This window comes from Trachypithecus francoisi, unplaced genomic scaffold, assembly GCF_009764315.1.
Source record: "Trachypithecus francoisi isolate TF-2019V2 unplaced genomic scaffold, Tfra_2.0 Lachesis_group18, whole genome shotgun sequence".
Taxonomy (NCBI): Eukaryota; Metazoa; Chordata; class Mammalia; order Primates; family Cercopithecidae; genus Trachypithecus; species Trachypithecus francoisi.
The window spans coordinates 31,737,855-31,751,197 of record NW_022681463.1 but is presented as its reverse complement, the minus strand read 5'-3'; positions in this window follow the sequence as shown (position 1 = coordinate 31,751,197).

Sequence of the window (13,343 nt, the reverse complement as noted above, 5' to 3'; positions counted from 1 at the left end):
TGCAAAATACAAAATTACACAAAATAACTTATGTAATTTTTAAATCTTCATTTTCCTCTGTCTCCCTGAATATGCCTGTAGTTGACTGTGGCACTATATTCCACATTGCAGGGCTCACTCCCAAATTAACTCATTATCTCTGATGATCTTTTTTTGTTATTATTTTACATTGACAAGAAATACCATCCAAATAATAAGTCAGAAATGCATGTGCCATTATGTACAGCTTTGAGGTACATGACTCACTCCCAAAAACATGGCCTTAACTTTCCTACTAAGTGTACCTCAGACTTGTCACAGAAACAGAATAATGACAAAATCGCTTTATTCAGAATGTATGAGTGTTTTACTTTTGTTACATAGTATATCAGAAACACTCAGTTAAGCAGTGACTAGGAAGTCTTAAGAAAAGACAGAGTCCCAGTCACCTCCAGTGAATTTTAAACTGTATTGCATTTGGGATTCTGAGAGTCCCACTACTGCAGCCCCATGACTCTCATGAGAGTCACAGCTTGGGGACCCCCTATTACTGATAGTAGTTGGAGGTATTCCCAGTTATTTAAAAAAAAAAAAAGAAAGAAAGAAAGAAAAGAAAAGTCGAAAACTCCTAATCTCAAGAATAATGACTGTGTACTAGAGTAAAAAACATCTATCATGCTCATATATTTGATGGCAGTGGTGGCCCATCTGGAGCGGCCACTGTGAGGGCAATGGCTGCTGCAGGGGAATGCCTCTGGGGCTGTAAGTGAGCTGGCGGGAGCCAGGGAGGTGGGAGCCCCACCCCCTTCCAAGTTGCCTGGGCAGGAGCTCTGCCCTCCCAAGTACAGCTGCAGGTGCCCAGCCATGGTGAGCCTGGGCATCCCTACACTATGGGGGAGCCTAGAAAACCTCCCCCACCCCCACAAATTCAGAAGTGCTTGCTCTTGCTGCCTGGCCTCTCCCTGCTCTTGGGGCCCTCTCTGATTTTGGAACAAAGTTGTGGCCAAGCCCAGCCACTGTCACAACCTGGCAGGGTGTGGGCACGCTCATGGTGGTGCTGACACACCAGCCCCCTGCTGCCTTGGCCCCCTCCAGACTTTGGACGCTGACGAGCACAGGAGGGAGGCTGAGGGGGTGCTGAGGGCCGCTTGGTATGGGCCTGCAGGTGCCCCTAGGCACAAACAGCCTAGATGCTGTGGATGGTATGTAGATGACAGCAGGAGGCAGACAGGCTTCTGGGTGGAAAGGGGTGTGTCCCCAGTGAAGCCCCACCTTCAAGCCAAGGACAAGCTGAAAACTAGTGGCCAAGCTGTCAGTTCCTGGTGGAGTCAGTGCTGGGAGTGAGAACTTATGGTACTTTTTCCAGGCCTGTGCATGGCCACCCATGGACCCATCAGTACGTACTTTCTGAGTTCATAAAAACCCTGGACTCAGCCAGACTCAGGCAGATGTCAGGACAACATGGCTGCAGATAGGAGCTACCCACTCCAGGTCTCAGTCTCTGCTGAGAGTTGTAGTTGTCAGGATGACTTGCCTGCAGAAAGAAGCTGGCCACTTCAGGTCTCCCGAGAGCTGTACTGTGGCTCAATAAAGCACCTCTTCATCTTGCTCTGTCTCCAGTTGTCCATGTACCTCATTCTTCCTAGATGTGGGACAAGAACTCAAGACCCACGGAATGGTGGGACTGAAAGAGCTGGTAACACAAATGGCTGAAACATGCCCCCTCTCTCCACATTGTGGGAAACAAGGAGAAAAGAGAGGAGAGAATTGCTGTGGCCCTTCAGGGAGCCTAGACCTAGGATCTCCCCAAGCCAGGGCTGTGACATCATGTCTGGGGCTCTGAGGTCCCTGGCATATCCAAGCTTCCAGGCACCACTGTGTTTCCTGGTGCTTGCAGTGGAAGCCACTTATGGGACACTTGGTCCAGTTGCAGTCTTGCAGGATGTCGATGCCTGTGCCAGCACCTGCAGCTGCCTGCCCCACCATAGCTGCTTGCCTGGCTGTGCGCAGTGGCCAGACTCTGCACTCGCTCGCTTACGCAGCCCTTGTCACTCTGCCCCAGGCTCACCTTCAGCAGGTGTGAGATCCAGGCCAGCAGCATGAGCTGAGCACAGCCTGCTAGGCTGAGCAGGCAGAACAAGCCCAGTGAGCAAAACTTGGGCAAAGGCACCACTGGCCACAGAGATTCCCGACTATAAAAGCAACACCTGAAGGATCCTGTGACATATTTTCTTTTGTTCCTGGAGGGAACTGGCTTTTTTAGACATTGAAATGGGCAAAGAAATACATTTTAAGAATAAATATGTGCAAAATTATGAATAACAAAACAAATCAAACAAACAAAAAACAAAGAACTACTAAGTTTGCTAAGGAATTCCACATGGTGAAGTACAAAGCTCTGGGTTTAATAAAATTTGGCTCTAAGCAGGTCTTTTTTATTTTGTCCCAGCTTTGCTTTTGCTGAAATCATCTTAAATAAGTCATTAGAGACCAGTAACTCTTTGTGGTAACTGAATATTTACATGCTTTTACATTTGTAAGAAGCTTCCAACGCTGAACAAATAGTTAAGAATAGTTAAGAGATTTACAAGATTTTTGTCCTACAGAAACTGAAAACCTCAGGCCTTACTATATTATTGGGGGAAAGCAATGCTTTGAAAGCTGGGCTATTTGCAGCAATAGAAAGCCATGTTATCAAACATTAGGTAAATTAATAGGAATCTTTTCTGAAAATATTTGAGGAAATAGCTTCTGGCATCCAATGTTGTTTTAAAACAAACAAAAAATAATAATTCTAGGCATTATTTATACGACAAGTTTTGTAGAAAAAAATCTTTCCAAGATTTAGCAGCATTAGTGATACAAAATAACTGTTAAAATGTATGTAAAATGTTCCAACAATATTAAGGAGAAAATCATTACAGTAAGTAAAATATCTTGATTCCAAATAGTTAAAAGAGTTGCCGTGTTAAAAGTAAGTTAAAAGCTTTTTGCATTCCAAATGTAAAAAGCTATACCTTGTATTAATTAACCTAAATATTCTTTGTCAGGCTTAGTATCATAGCACTGAGGGCTGCCAGAACCGTAACTGTGTGAAAGTCCTGAATTTTTGCCAGTTCGGGTTGCAGTCTCATTAGCATATTCATAAGTCACAGCCTTGTGCAGGTGCCAGAATGCTGCAAAATGTTTTGTGACTATTTGTTGCAGCAATAGATGGAAATAGTAAATTAGCCTTACAAAAAAACAAAAAAAAAAACAAAAAAAAAAAAAAAAAAAAACACCTTTCATATAAAACATAACATTTAATGCTGTAGAATAATTGCAAAGGCTTTTTAGCAATTTACTCCACACCAAATGAAGTAAATAATAGGAATACTTTTTTCATGACTAATGTAAATAATAGGAATCCAGAGCAAATGAAATACAATAGTGCTTTTCTTACATTAGATGAATTAGAAATAATTTGAGTTTTGTTAAGTGATGAACTATCATTTTCTAGATAGACATTATTTCATGTTCAAGAGATAGAGTTGAAAATTCATCTTCTTCATTAACATTGAATTCTTAATATTTTATTTTTTAAATACTTTGGGTCCACTAAATAAAATGCTAGAAAATACTTTTTAAAAAATATGAGTACTACTCAATATTCAGTCCTTTTTCAAGTGCGTATGTGCAGACACACACACCTCATACACTTTTTAATCAGATGGTTGATTAGAAAATTGTCTTATTTCCTTTATCCATTTACTTTAGAAAAGATGCTGTCACAATAAAAGAAAATCAGTGTACCATAAGTGGCCAGAGAAGTTTTAGACCCCTCCCATGTTTCCGGAGTTTAAAAGAAAAGCCTACATACACTCATATATTTTCTGTTCTGCTGCATTTATAGAATCAGTGTCTTACGTACTCTGACTAAAACCTAAAAAAAAAAAGATTTGTTTTATTTTGGTTTTTATTTTTACAGAAGAAAGCTGTAAGGAATGAAATCTGTCATTTTAGTTAACTCTAATATTTCAATCCCAAAATTTAGCATTGTTACAATATTGCTGTAACAAACATATATAATGAAAGTTTGCATCTTTAACATCTTGTTTATGTCTGTTTGTCTTCATGAGATATGTATGCCTCAGACACATGGACATGTGTATACATATACACACACACTCCTATGTGACATCATTTTGATTTTTGTACTATGAGAAATAAGTTTCTAGCCTGAAGGTGCATGTAAAAAATTATATTTGTATGAAACTCTAGAATGAAATAAAAGATACATTAGGATCATAATTGAAAATACTATGATTTTTGTTTAGATTTCAGTTAAATTTAGTACACATTTTAGTTTGTAACGGACATTTGTATAATCTGCAAAGATTTCAGAAATTAAAAGGAAAAATACCAAGGGTGAGATCGATAGGCTTCACTTTTCTTTTTGTTATAGGCATATTGCAGCTTTATTCTTTGTGTTTTACTTAGTTCCATTTATTTCAGCAAATATCTATTAGAGATTTTCCTATGTTCAAAACACTAATGAATGCTGTGGAAATAAAATTACAAAACCCATTCTCTAAAGGAGCTTTACGGTGTAGTGAGGGAGACAAATAATTAGCAAATTTTAAAATAATACAGAACACACTGTAATATAGTTATACCAGGGGAGCGATTACCTTTATTCTCACCTTTCCCAGTTATAAAATAGCTTCTGAATTTGAAATGTTATGCTAGAAGATTGAGACTTCAGGAAGACAAAAACAAGCAAGGTAATTTGATCTTTCCACCTTCAAGTTTGAGTCACGGACTGCAGAAGACTGCAATCAGACAAGGCAACATTTTAAAATAAATGTCAGTAACAGTTGTGGATTTTCTACTGGCAATAAGCCAAGTAGGTGTGAAAGACAGAAAAATTTGTGCACCTCAAGGTACATGAGCTTCAGAGTTATAATGTGTTATGCTCAGATAACTGAGGCACTAATGCAAAAGGATTCACTTTTATAACAGCACTTGGAAATTTTTCAAATTGATGGAATATTTCCCCTTCTAATCTAATTCTATTTTTCTGTCCATTGTTTGCTGCATTTTGAAATGAAAGCAAAATAGAAACACATTAGCAATATTCTCTGACTCTTATAATAGTTTCTTTCCATCTGTTTCTGGTCTCAGAAAGAGCCATCATAAAATTCATACTTCACTCTCTTGTCAATTTCAGATTTGTTTTCAGATGAGAAAAGTAAATAATTTCTTATATTGTAACTGTTTTGTGTTCTTTTTAATTGGACAAAGTATATTGGGAATGTTGTGATTTGTCTCTTTTGTGTGTCTCTCCGACACACATACATACACGTGCACATACACAGCTTTGACAGAAAAATATGAAAGCAAGAGGTCACTAACTGTGTAATCAACGTGACATATTTGATCAGTCAAGAGGTACTACACAGAACTTAAATGTCCAATCTGGTATTTGGATTTTGCTTATAATCACAAATTACTTATTTTCTTGATTTTGTATATGTCTGTTGTCAACACTTTAAGAAATGAGACCCAGCCAGAAGCTACAAGACTTATATCTGAAGGATTTTGTCTGTTTAAATTACAGGCATTCTTCCTTGAAAAAAAAGAATTCTGATGGACAGAACAATACATTTGTGATCAGAATTTAGATAAAAAGTAAATGTTCCACTTTAATACTGAGTTATCTGTTTGGATGAATATAATTTTATTCCTTGTCTCAGTGGTCATTGTAATAGGCAATATCAAGACAAGTCTACTGAATGGGCTATCATTTATGCATTATAATGCAGTTTGGATATAAGATGCTAACATTCATTTTGGTTTAAAAGCTGTCTATAGCACATAAATGAATTTTTCCCTCAATTAATTATGTCTTGTCTTGACCTTTTAAACAGACTCAAAATTGCATAACCATATTTTAAGGCCATCTTTTTTAAAATATACAGTTCCTGCTTATAAAAATTCAAGTTTAAATGGTTAATTTATCATTATCTATTCTCTTTGTGTTTTGGAGAAAACAACTTTTTAATTTTCCCTTAGAAAACAGCACATTAATTCAGGAGTCTCCCTATTAAATATGTTATCATAGTCTAAAATTCTTTATGAGTAACATAAATGCAAAAGACGAACCTGCCACATCTCATTGAATCTTTCTTATTTCTGTTGACCTCTATGTGCTTCAGTATGTGCTGCCACAAATCAAAAATTCCTAGAGCAAAACTTTTCTGCAAGAGTAAAATAAAATGAACAAAAAGGAGGAAGCCCATTTTTAGGTCATATCTTAGGTATACTATTTTTCTCTACAGAGAATGCACACATTTTTTTCTCTGATTGTATATTAGTGCTAGATTAGTATTGTCAAAAATTGCCCCTGAAATCAGAGCTAAACTACTAGAGATGTCTTTTAAGTCTTTTTCTGAATTGTGCGCTGTGCTTCAATGACAAATCAGTCATTTTGTTGAATCTGGTTTAACAAGCTTTGGAAAAACTAGAGCATTCTTTTAGGATTCGGAGTGAATATGGTGATCGACTGTTTAAGTTATATGCCCTTCAGAGATCTGCACTCAAGATACCTTTTACTTAACGCAGATTGTTTTGTTGTTTCGCCTTCATGACGAAGGCAAGCCCTTGAATAGACAGTCACTTCAGTTTTGCCTAAATAGCATAATTTTTTATTCAAAACCTCAATTCACATGTCCATATAATAAATATTGAAAGCCATTGGAAATTAGATTCCTATTAAAAGCAAAAATAAATATTGAGCATTGATGAGAAGCAGATGAGTCCCTTCCACTGTTACCTCCAAGAAAGTTTTCTTCATGTATTCATCAAACATATACTGAGCATCTATTTGTTCCTATCCCAGTACAATACCCAGAAATTAAAAGATAATGGAGCAGATTGTTAAGAGGGTAGAAGGTAAAATAATAATTCAATTACAATTGTTAGAAAAAAGTATAATAAATTATAAATGAGAGCAGAAATTATATACTATTATACTAGCTACTTTCTATGTGGTACAAAGGCCACAATATAATCCGCATATATTTCACTGAATCATCAATACATCTCGGTAATATCAATATGATTATTTCAATGATTTAGAAGAAACAATTGAGGATGAGAGAACTTCAGAAAATTGAAATATGGTTCTTGACTATCAGGTGATAGAATTCAAACTGACTTACTCCAAACCTCATATTTTTTTTCATTATACTTGCAAGCTAAGTAAGCCTGGAATGTTCACAAAGGACTTGGCAGAAAAGATGACGTGCGATCCAAGACTTGAGGATAACCAGGATTATGCTATATAGTTAAGGTGTTAAAGGACATTCCAGGCCATAGGAACAGCTTATGCAACAAAAGCAAGTGCTATATTTAAGGATCTGTGAGTTATGTGTAGTTCTGGCCGTGTTTGAAGTGAATTTCTGAAGGGAATTGTAGTGTAAGAAGTTGGCAGGAAATGTCAGAGATGGTTGAGGTTGTTGTTTTGTTATAAAAATGAAAGTGGAAAGACATATTTTTATTAGGAACTTACAAAGAAATACAGATCAAGATTGGGGGGTAAAAAGCATACTGTAAGTTATGTGACCATTAAAGTAGGCTGGAATTAGGTCAGCAACAGAAAGGAAGGCATGGTTCAGAAACAATAAAACATGTTTTTATATTTGATTTTGTTTGTTTGAGAGTTTGAGAAGCACTGATTGGGCTGATTTAGTTTCTGATTTTGTATGAGTGTTAAAGGAAAGGAGAGAATGAAGATACTTAGGTTCCTACCTTTGGGACTGCATAAATCTTGTCAGCGAAATCATAATATGAATTTTTATTTTATTTTATTTTATTTTATTTTTTGAGGTGGAGTCTGGCTCTGTCACCCAGGCTGGAGTGCAGTGGCTTGATCTCGGCTCACTGCAAGCTCCGCCTCCTGGGTTCAAGCCATTCTTCTGACTCAGCCTGACCAGTAGTGGGGATTACAGGCGCCCACCACCACGCCCGGCTGATTTATTTTTGTATTTTTTTAGTAGAGATGGAGTTTCATCAGTGTTGGCCAGGATGGTCTCTATCTCCTGACCTTGTGATCTGCCCCCCTCGGCCTCCCAAAGTGGTGGGATTACAGGCGTGAGCCACCACTCCTGGCCACATAATATGAATTTTTGAAAGAGGTGAAAGGAGGTTAAAATTATTAAATCGTTTTGAGCCATGCTTAATGTTTGATTACATAAAGTACCTGTGAAGTAAAAAACAACAAGACCCTGAAAAACAAAATGTTTAAGCTATGAGTAGGGGAGGAGAAACTATCAAAAGAATAATTTCAAAAGGCAGGGAGAGACAAGAAATTTCTTAGAAGTGAAGTATAAAAATATTTTCCAACAGGAATGGTCAACAACATCACATACACATCAAATGTCAAAAGAATGAGAAGCAACATAGGCCATCTGATTTAGCAAAATATGGTAAATGCTTCCATAAAAATATGGAAAAGTCTTCAATGTGGTGAACATGGTTAAGAAGTAGGATGAAAACAGTACCTTCATAATACATGCTGGAAAGTAAATCGTGTTTGTGAAAATAAAGGCAGATAAGGTGGTCTATTATATTAAAGAATTTGCATAGCAAAAGGAAAAAGCAAATAGGGGAGAAGCCTTAGGGGAAAGTGCAATAACAGAAAGATTTTCACTGTTTGTGGTCTTTTATGCTGAGAAAGGTTTAAATAAGTTTGTACTCTGTAGAGAAGAAACCAGAGGATGAGATAGAGTAGAAAGTAAGGAGGAAGAAAGGAAATGAGAGAGAAAGGGAAGGAGATGAGGAAAGAAAAGAAGGAAGAAGGGAGAGCGAGAGAAAAAGAGAGAGAGAGAGAGAGATGCTAGTGAGAGACATTAAGCTAAGAATGAAACTCTCAGATAAGGCATTGTGGGATGGCATCCAGAAGGCAAATGGAGATGATCCTGGAAAGAAAAGTAAAGGAGGGAAATTTCTTGTTCTAAACCCAGAGGAAAGAAACCTAAATTTTGTAGCTTTATTTTCTCTCTTGTTTGAAAGATCACCCACAGAGGTAAAATGACCTGGAGACCAAGTAGGAGTTTGTGAAAATGTGAATGGCATATGTAGTCATGGGGATGAGTGAAAGAGGAGGGACCAGGGACAAATAGGGCATTCCCTTGTAAACAATTCAGGTGAAATTAGAGAGGATAAGTTCCTTTGGCATTCACCCTTGGACACAGATAAAATGGTTTTTCTTCATTGGCTCAGGGATAGTTATCTTGAACATGAAGTATGAGTTGAACAGGAACCAGACCAAGCTGCTGAAGGAAAAGGTCACATCTTTCTCCCTACTCAATTAGTAATCAAAATGAATCCACATAATATAAGCAGTTTATCTCTACATGGTTTTCATGATATCCTTCGATGTATTCCCGAAGAATTTAGCATCTATCAATTTCATTTTAGATGGAAGATTATCTCTTAACTTTAACTCCTGCATCTTTTTGACCTCATCTATGTGCACATTCCCCCTTCCTGATGAGCCACAGCAGGCTTCTTGATTTTTTACTTTCCATTTTTAGGACTTTATCTAAAATCATCTTCACACACATTCTGCTCCTTCTCTTCACCTTTTGCTTTTCTGCTCATCTGTCACTTCTACCAACTAGCTTTCCTGAAGCATCCAAGTTGAAGCTGTTCACCATTCTTGAATATGCTCACACCTCACCTGTGTCACATTCTAGCTTCTTACTCAATTTTATTTTCTTTATATTATTCTCTGAAATCATGTTGTTATATACTAAACCAAGTTCTTATTTTATTTTTTTATTGACATGAAAGTTAACTTCATAAATGGAAGGATTCTGGACAACTTACTCACTCTAATATCTGTAGTCCCTAAAGTAGTGCCTGACAAATAATATGGCTCAAAATATTGTTAATGAAAGACTGAATGGATTGGAGAAACAGCAATTGCCTGAGAATATACTTCTGGCCTGACTCTGCAATCGGCTGCATCACAAAGAAACAAAGAAGAAGAAAGAGGAACAGGAGCTAGAGCAGGAGGAGGAACAATGATTAATTACAGATTGCCATTTCAGGCATGTCTTTGGGTAATTTTTATACATATACAAAGAAAACAATCTCCAATACTATTCTGTAAAAGTATTAGAAAGAAGACAAATAGGTTAAAAACAGTTATATTGGAGTGATAGATCAATTTGCATTTTATGAACTTCAGTATTTTTGTAGATTATGTTTGGGAGGCCGAGACGGGCGGATCACGAGGTCAGGAGATCGAGACCATCCTGGCTAATACGGTGAAACCCCGTCTCTACTAAAAATACAAAAACTAGCCGGGCGAGGTGGCGGGCGCCTGTAGTCCCAGCTACTTGGGAGGCTGAGGCAGGAGAATGGCGGAAACCCAGGAGGCGGAGCTTGCAGTGAGCTGAGATCTGGCCACTGCACTCCAGTCCGGGCGACAGAGCGAGACTCCGCCTCAAAAAAAAAAAAAAAAAAAAGTTTCAATGAAAACTTTCTGTAAATTTTGTACATTTTGAATATTTGACTTTATTGACTTCTAATTTTCCAAGAGAATCAAATTTAATTAATTGTAAGACATTTAAATTTAAAGAATTTAATGAAATATTACCATTAACTTTTTGGAGGAGATGCTATAGAAATTCCAAATTATATTCATAAAACAAATTGTTATCTGCTCATTGTAGAAAATTGTTTCCTAAATATTATTAATTTATTCCATTAAAAATAAGCTATTTATGTTGAGAATAGATCAAAAGTTTGGCTTAGTAGACTAAAACAAAATACAAAAGCTTCCCACTTTGCTATAATAATTTAATAAAATTTACTGTCTTATCCCTTTTGATACTCCCATAATACAAACACTCTACATGAAAAATATGAATACAGCTTTATTTTGTCCTTTAACAGACTTGAATTATTCTGTATGGAACTGCAGAAATACAGCATATAAATTCTGGCAAATTCTTGAAATTTGGAAAGAGCATGAAACCATGAAGACTTTCTTAATGTGGTGAAAAGAACACTTCAGACAAAATAAGGTCACATGGGCCTTGGCAGTCAGTACTACAGAAGGAAAGAGCTCTTGAAAACGGTCTGCAATGCCCTTTCTATGAAACAGGTAGGTATTTGGTTCAATACTAGTTCTGCATATATTGCATATTGCATATCATTCTCTAGCTGTTTGAAGTTAAAAGTAAAATCTCTTTTATCCCATATTTTGAACTGAGTTTAGCTGGGACCAGCTAACAGGTTCATCTTAAATATACTGTATTTTCTAATTTCTTATACTACAATCCTTTTTTTTGGTTTGTTTCCTGTAAATCTCACTGTTTTTCTAAAAATACATCCAAAAATACAGGTTTTTTTTTTTTTTAATATAAGTACATTATAAACAAAACATAAACAACCAATACAGAATTTACGTAGGTCACAGTACTAAGGAATGTTGTTAACCCAGGACAATGGGCACTGCATTTAGTCTTATGTTAAATTAATTCAAATCATGGGAATACTCATTGCTACTACCTAATTCAAATCTATGAGAAAAGAGACAAATAGATTAAACAAATACATTTATAATTTAATTAATGGATCAGTTTTAACTTTAAAAACTTATATTTTATATCAGAGAAATATGGAGTAAGAAGTTAAAGGGAAAACACAAAATGTTTCAAAGCAAAACCACATACAATCTACATAAGACAATATAGAAATATTAAAATAAAATTGCCTATGAAAATGTTTCTTTCAGCAATGATAGTATAAACATTTCCAATTGTTAGCATTTGATGTAAAATTATGGAACTGAATTAATTTAAAGAATTTACAGTGCATTTTCAATATAACCTGAAATGTACATAGAACAAAAATACATGCATTGTCTTTTCACTTGATCCTCTCAAGAACACTGTTAGTTGAGGCATACTTTTAAATAGTGAAGGAGAGTGTTCTGGAATGTCACTCGTTCAAGTATGCAAAGAGGTTACAGTTAGAACCTAGGACTGCCAGCTTTTTAATTCATACATTTGTATGATCAATCATTCAAGTATCAAAGGTTATATATGAATACCTGTTATATGTCAAATATACTATGTTGAACATGAGAGATTCTACCTGTAATTCTTGCTGTTATGCAAATTAAAACACCACATTTTAAAATTAATAGTGTGGTAGTATTCTGTAAAGGAAAAGAGGAAGCTGAGTATTTATAGTGAGAAAAATATAGTGTAGCTTAGGTCAGCAAAGGCTACCTTGAGAAAACAACAGTGTTTATTCTATGCATGATGTATTGGATTTTCCACAGCTTTTCTAATTTCATGTATTGTGTTTCATTGTATGCCAAGGTTTTCAAGGCATGAGTCCTAATTTTGGCTTGAGAAAATCATGACATTCTTTTCACTTTACTATTAAAACAAAATGAGTGTAGAAATGTCTCAGGACACATTTTATTTGTACCTACAACCTCTACCTTTGACTAAATAAATGCTTCTTCAAATAAAGGACTATTTCAACTTTTAAATTTGATAAATGAATTCAGGAAAGTTTCACGATAAAAAATTAATGTACAAAAATTAGTATCATTTCTATGTACCAATAATGATCAAGCTGAGAATCAAATTAAGAAGGCAATCTCATTCACAATAGCAACAAAAAATAAAATATCTAGGTATATATCTAACTAAAGATATGTTTAATTAAAAAATCTTTGGAAAGAAAACTAAAAATGGATGAAATAAATTATAAATGATATCAACAAATAGAAAAACATCCCATGCTCATAGATTGAAAAAATTAATATTATTAAAATGACCATAAAGCCCAAAGCAATCTCCAAATTCAATGCAATTCCTATCAATATACCAACATTATCAAAGAATTAGAAAAAAAAAGTCCTAAAATTCATATGAAACCAAAAAAGAGCCTGACTAGCCAAAGCAATCCTAAGTAAAAAGAAAAAAGCTAGAGGCATCACATTACATAACTTCAAATTAGACAATGTTATAGTGACAAAAACAGCATGGTAGTGATATAAAAATAGACACATAGATTAATGAAACAGAACAAAGAACCCAGAAATAAAGCCACATATTTATAGCCAACTGATCTTTGACAAAGTTGACAAAATCATATACTGGGGAAAGGACAGCCTTTTTAATAAATGGTGCTGGTAAAATTGGATTGCCAAATGCAGAAAAATAAAATTGGACTCCTATTGTTCATGATATGCAAAAGTCAATTCAAGATGGATTAAAGAGTTAAACATTAGACCTGAAACTATAAAATACTAAAAGAAAACCGGGAGAAAACTCTTCTGGACATTGACT